A 6,401-nucleotide genomic window follows, 5' to 3' on the forward strand; every position below is an offset into this window, starting at 1 on the left:
CAATAAGTGGTGGCTATTTTCATTGTATAGGAACTTCCTATGACAGTTTTCTCTTGAATTACTTTCCTTTTGCTCTGTCTTTGACATAAATGTTAATATGTAAATTCCTACTTAAAAAGGAATTCTGGAAGACTGCCTGATTTCTGCTTCAGGTCTTTCTTCCTGGATTATATTACTCACTATTCAAAAATAAGTGTGTTTTTCTTTCAACCTTTGTGCTATTCTCCTGCCCCAATTTTTGCTAACCTTCCTTTTCTTATTTCTTAGCTTTACTGATCCTGCAACTTTCCCCTTGGTTATTTTTCATGGAATTTGAGATATGACAGCAGGAAAGACAGAGTGTGGAGATCACCCAAATGGATAGCAGGGTCATGACTTGGACAAGGCACACTAGAATCAGTGCCATGGGCTACTGAGGATGAGAAGAAAGCAGTAATTTGACCACAGGTAAGAGATGGCAAGCCACCCTAATAGAATGATGCTGTCTAAAGGGACAGAGACAACCTGGAATTGATGAGACATGATTTTGATATTTGAGGGGATCTCATCTAATTGTTTGAACATATGCACAGCATTTGTAGGCAAGGATGCCATTCAAAGAGAGGAGGGAGATGGATTGTAGGGAGAAAGAGTACCACAATAAATACTAAAATGGAAGACTTTCACTCTCAAATACTTAAAACTCCCTTCCTTCATTTTACAGATAGATAATTTACTATAGTGCATTAATCCCTGAAACTGTTTTCCTTAAGCTTCATTAATTACTTTCCTAGTCAAGAGGTAGTTTCTATATTGTTTCCTGGATATTTCAAGAAAATACTGATTTTGTGAAGAAAATAAAAACTGAACCCATTCAAGGCTGAATATATAAGGTCAAGATCAATCTTTTACATTCCAGGTAGCTGGGGAACCAGCAGCACCAGTGTCGCCTGGAAACTTGATAGAAATGCAAGTTCTAGGGCCCCACCTTAGACATACTGAATCAGAATCTTTAGGTGTGAAGCCAAAGAATATGCATTTTACCTAAGCCTTCACATGATTCTGATGCAGGCTCAAGTTTGAGAAGCACTGCTTTCCACAGTCCCAGTGCATACAGTCTTCTTCAAATATCTGCTTAACTGTGAGCTACCAATTTATTTTAGGCAACCCCTTACCTGGTTTTCTGGACCATGCAAAATTATTCCCACTCTAGGTAAATGTATCTCACAGGTGGCAAGCTGTGATAGATACTTCATCCCCTTAAACAAAGAAGAATGTTGAGTGACGACGTCCCTCCTCAAAAGTCCTAATAGTAACTTCTGCCACATTTAGATGCATATTTTAATATGAGATCTATGTCATGGCAACCAAGATATTGTTTAAAAATGCAGCTCTTGATTACCAACATAGCTTTGCAAATATGTTGATAAATCAAAGATATAAATTCTTCCTGAGAATGCTTTCTAGAAGACCAACAAAGAAGGCTGGCTCATGTTAATAATGGTCATTACGAAAAAGAACAAGATAAGGAAATGGCATTTAGTCTTTATTAGAATTTGGTGTTTTAATTTATTAATTATATTATTCAATCCTCACCTCAACCTTTGGAGTAAGTATTGTTTTCCCATTGTACAGATAAAGAAGTTGAGGCCACACAGAGTAATTGGCAGGGCCAAAATGAAAACCAAAGCTTGTTCTCTGTCAATGATACATCATGACTTTATGTTGCCTCAGTTAAATTAACAAATGAGGCTTTTGAGGGAGAAGTAATCCCAACTACAGAAACATAACTCCAGAGTTTGAAAACTGAGTGTGTATTCATTCTTCTGTTACTTTTCCCTTACTATGCTGACTTCTACAGCAGACAAAGAGATGTCTAGCATGGTCCCTATTCTCAAGAATCAAATGTTGGTTTAAAATGAACATAAGATAATTAAAACAAGTTCTGAAATGTGTGGCACAAATGGAAAAGACTTCAGAATTATGGAAAGAAGAGGGCAGTATGGCATTTAAGAAACAAATCCTTGGGACAGGATTTGTTGGAGGAAGTAGAAGACAGGTTTTGTAGCTAAGTATTATTTAGATAGCTGGAGGAAAGCAGGTTACAATAGCTACTCCTCAGCTGAGCAAATTTATAATATAGCAAATCTTGTTCAATCTGGAGATGATGAGATTAGCTTATTATTTATTTCCTTTCAGGGAGAATTTATTGAAAGATGGACTCCTGCAACTTTTCAGAACAGAAGATACTGCACAGGTCCTGCTCAGATCATTGACAGCTCAGCAGTTCACACTCACAGTAGAAAGGCGAGTAAAGGCTGTTTGGTGACCATCCCTTGAAAGGAGTCAGAATTACATGTGTTTTATTTGTGTTTCTTTCTTAACAACATAAATGTAACATTAGTCAAGCTAATACATACTGTTTGGCAGTATAAAGTGGATTTCTAACAGCTGGATGTGTTGTTACTTGTTTATTTAATTTTTTCCTGTTTTACTTTCAGTGTAGCAAAGTACAGTAAAAGAGCAGAGCTTTGAAGTCGGATAGAGTTAGTGATTTTAAGCTCCTAGTCTACTGGGCAGTAGTACCGAGTGGAAAGTAAGGCTCTGAATGGCTACATCTCTTGTCCAGCACCAGACAGTGTCAAATCTAGGATTCAATCCAGCCTCCAAATATGTTTCCCTTGCTCACTATCTAACTTTTCACCTTGATTCCAGACATCAACACTGGGTGAGCTCGGGTGAGTAAGTCATTTGAGCTTTGATTATTTTCATCTGCACAATGCAGACAATGACTCTGAAGCTCACATGAAAAATATCTGTAAAGCACCTAGTCCAGTTACCTGCTCACAAATGCTTACTGGGCGAGCACCTAATTTTCATCCCATCATCCTCTCCTGAACTGACCAGACACCCTGCTTGCCTGGCTGATGCCATCAAAAAATGGAACCTTCTTTTGCTCTAAACCCAGTGTCTGGAAAAAAAAAATGGAGGGTTGCTCTGTCATGTTATTGCTTTAATTTTATTTTCCCTCAGGAAGTAAAAATAATGACCATCAATTATAGCAATATCAAGTACAGGGTTTGGTATAAATTTCCTATGAGCTTTTATATTTTTGTCAGATTCTTTTACTTTTAAGATTTATTTCTAAAATGTGAGCTTTGAAAGTTCATCAGCCCTTCAGACCCTTACTCAGCAGAGGACTCTAAAAAAATTCCTCACCAGGAATTCATTATTTATTTTGAAACTACATTGCTAATTTTTCTACTATGGGATATAGAAAAGAAAAAGTGAAATTCTTTTTCTCTTTGGAACAGCTGTGTCCCTTAACCACCAGCAGCTGCTTTACAAATTGCCCAGCCATTAAGTAATTATTTCCTCATCCTAAGAGCAGCTGGGAGAGAGAGCCTCTGTCACCCTCCAGCATAACCCCCACTTTCTCCTGCCTTCTCCTCCACCTTTCCCTAAAATGGGCCAGACCTTTGGAAATATAGTATTGGTTTTCTTCTTCTCATTGAAGATTGTGATTAAGCATTCTGACAGCTAATTATTTTTTCAACAACAGTCTTTAAAGGCGGCAAAGGAATGACTTAGAGGTATGAGATGATAGATCTCAAAGTGACATGAATATTATCTAGGACACTTTCCTTATCTCGTTGGCAAGAAACTTCAGTGCAGATAAATGGTTTATTCAAGGACCTACTTAGCAAGTGGCAGAACTCAGTCTTGGCTTCAGGTCTTACCGCTTCCCATCCACTAAAATGCTTTCTCCACCACTCCTTGGAAATGAACCTGAACGGTGAACTTGTCTCATCCTCCTGATAGTCATCTACTGTCTGGAGTTGGGAGAAACAGAAACAAATGAGTGGCATTTACCTTTTTTTTTTTTATAGAAAGGAAGAGAATAATGTTGAAATTTTAAGAATTTGAGTATACTTTTCAAGTGTGTATGGAAAATATCAAAATGCTTCATAAAACCACAAACCACACACTTGAAAATATCAATCAATCCCATCAATCTACCCCTTATCCAGTCAAGGTCAAAGAAGATTACATTTTACAGGTAAACAGAGGAGCCAATGGCCAGCCCCCTCCACCCAGATGCAGGCAAGAGACAGAGCATGCCCAGGGTCCTAAGGCAGGAGCTGAAAGCAGCATCCCCAGGAGCACATCGAAATACCACTTCCACACGGGTGACCCACCACAGCCACTCCTACAGTCACAGCTGCCACAAAAGTGGCAGACACCATAGCAGTAGCCACAACTACCATGCAGGTGGCCCACCAGACACTCAACTACATTGACACAAGGAGAGTCACCAGTGGAGACCAGAAAAAGAAGAGGCTGTCTCTCTCCTCAAAACCCACTCTAGAGTAATAGAAAAAGCAACTGTTCTACCAGATGACCAGACATCATGATAGAAATACAAAATATATGAAAACCCAAGAAAATATGACACCACCAAAAGAATACAGTACTTCTCAAATACCAGACCCTATAGAGCAGGAAACCCCTGAAATAACTGAAAAGGAATTCTGAGCAACAATCTAAAGGAAACTCACTGAGATAAGAGAAGACTCAGACAACACAATAAAACAAGAAAAAAAAATCCAGGATATGAAGGAGGAAATTTACAAAGAGATCAACACCTTAAAAAGGAATGTAGCATTTTAATATACGTGTTTACAACTAGAAATTTTCCTCTAAGCACTGTATGAGCCCTGCATCCTATAAATTTTAATATGTTGCACTTTGATTTTTATCTTTTTTAACTTCCCTGTAATATTTCTTTTTATCCATTGTTTATTTAGGAGAGTATTATTTAATTACCACACATTTGTGAATTTTCTAAATTTCCTTCTGTTATTGTGGTCAGAGATCGTATTTTCTATGACCTTAGTCTTTTAAAACATGTTAAGATTTGTTTTGTGGCCAAAAATAAAAAAACAAATAATGATAATTGAAAAAAGTAAACAGGAAAATTTAGGGGAAGATTAAATCTTCCAACAGCTATTGTCTGGCCCATATTTTAGTTCAATCAATTTTAAGTCCTTCCTCTACTCCTATCCCTTTTCTACTTTTTTTATATGGACCATGGAATCTTTGTGTGTGTTCTAAGGATCTAGGATGGGCGTGTGTGGGGGGTGGGGGGGGGGCAGAGATGATTGTTAAAAATGCAGATTCCTAGACCTCACCCCAGACATACTGAATCCTAATTTCTGGAGGGGGTGGAAGGGAGGACATGGTTAAAAATAGGAATCAGCATAATTTTTCCCTTCTGTATCTGCCTCCATAACTTCAGATAACAAGCCTATAGATAACAGTGAGGTAACTTTAGCTCTAAAAACGAATCTTCTAGACCACAGCTTTTGACTGTCCCCTCAGCACCTCTGCACCTTCATGACTCCCCTCTTGCTGAATCCCCAGTTGTCTTGAGCATTTTGGGGGGCTAACAACCCCTCCTCACAGGGTCTCCTGTTCTGGTTTCCACATGCATGCCCACTCCATGAGCTGCTGTAGACAGTATTTGGCCACAATGGCCCTCCATAAGAACACCTCTGCTTTGCTTAGGTACCTCCTCCTGATGCTCTCGCTTTTGCAAGGCACTCTGTGAGACCCAGACACATGTTGTCATCTGAGCTCAGGTTTTTCACTCCTTGCCTCTTGGTTTCACAGAGTCCCTTGCAAAACTGACTTCCTCGGCTTTCACAACTAGCTCTTCCTCTTTGCTGGGATCTCACTCGAGTCTGCGGACATGCTATGCCATTTGCCCATAGCTCAATCTCTGGCCCTGATACACCATCGCAAATACTCTCTTCCTAGCCACCTTCCCCCATGTATAGAACTCTTGCAAACAGATGTGTGGGTTTTCCATAGACCCAGAATTCAGCACAAAGACTGTGAACCTTAGTTAAGGGGCCAATATCCCACTTTATTCATTTTCACTTGCAGGGCTTCATTATTTTAAAAATTGCCTTATGCTTTATATCCCCATTCCACTTATATATTCATCCTAACATAAATTTGGAGGAAGTGCATGACAAAATACTAACAGGAAAGGAGAAATGAAATAAGGAAATATGATAGGACAGAAACAAAACTAGGAACATGAGAAAACTCTAAACAACAGCATTGGAGGCATGGGGAAACAGAAGAAGAAGCACATGGAATTGACCTGGGTAGAACAAAGCAATTAGCAAGCAATAGCATGATGATAATATTAGCTCATATTTACTGAGCACTTATGTTGTGTCAGGCCCTGTGCTATGTGCTTTACTTGCAAAATTTCAGTTAAGCACCACAATAACCCTATCGAATAAACACTATTTTGATTTTTGTTTACTAGGTGAGTGTGACTTAATCAGGCTTGGTACCCACAGTCTGAAAATACTTCTACATCATTGGTAAATCTGCTACCTGATCTA

The sequence above is a fragment of the Cynocephalus volans genome, chromosome 3, assembly GCF_027409185.1.
Source record: "Cynocephalus volans isolate mCynVol1 chromosome 3, mCynVol1.pri, whole genome shotgun sequence".
Classification (NCBI taxonomy): domain Eukaryota; kingdom Metazoa; phylum Chordata; class Mammalia; order Dermoptera; family Cynocephalidae; genus Cynocephalus; species Cynocephalus volans.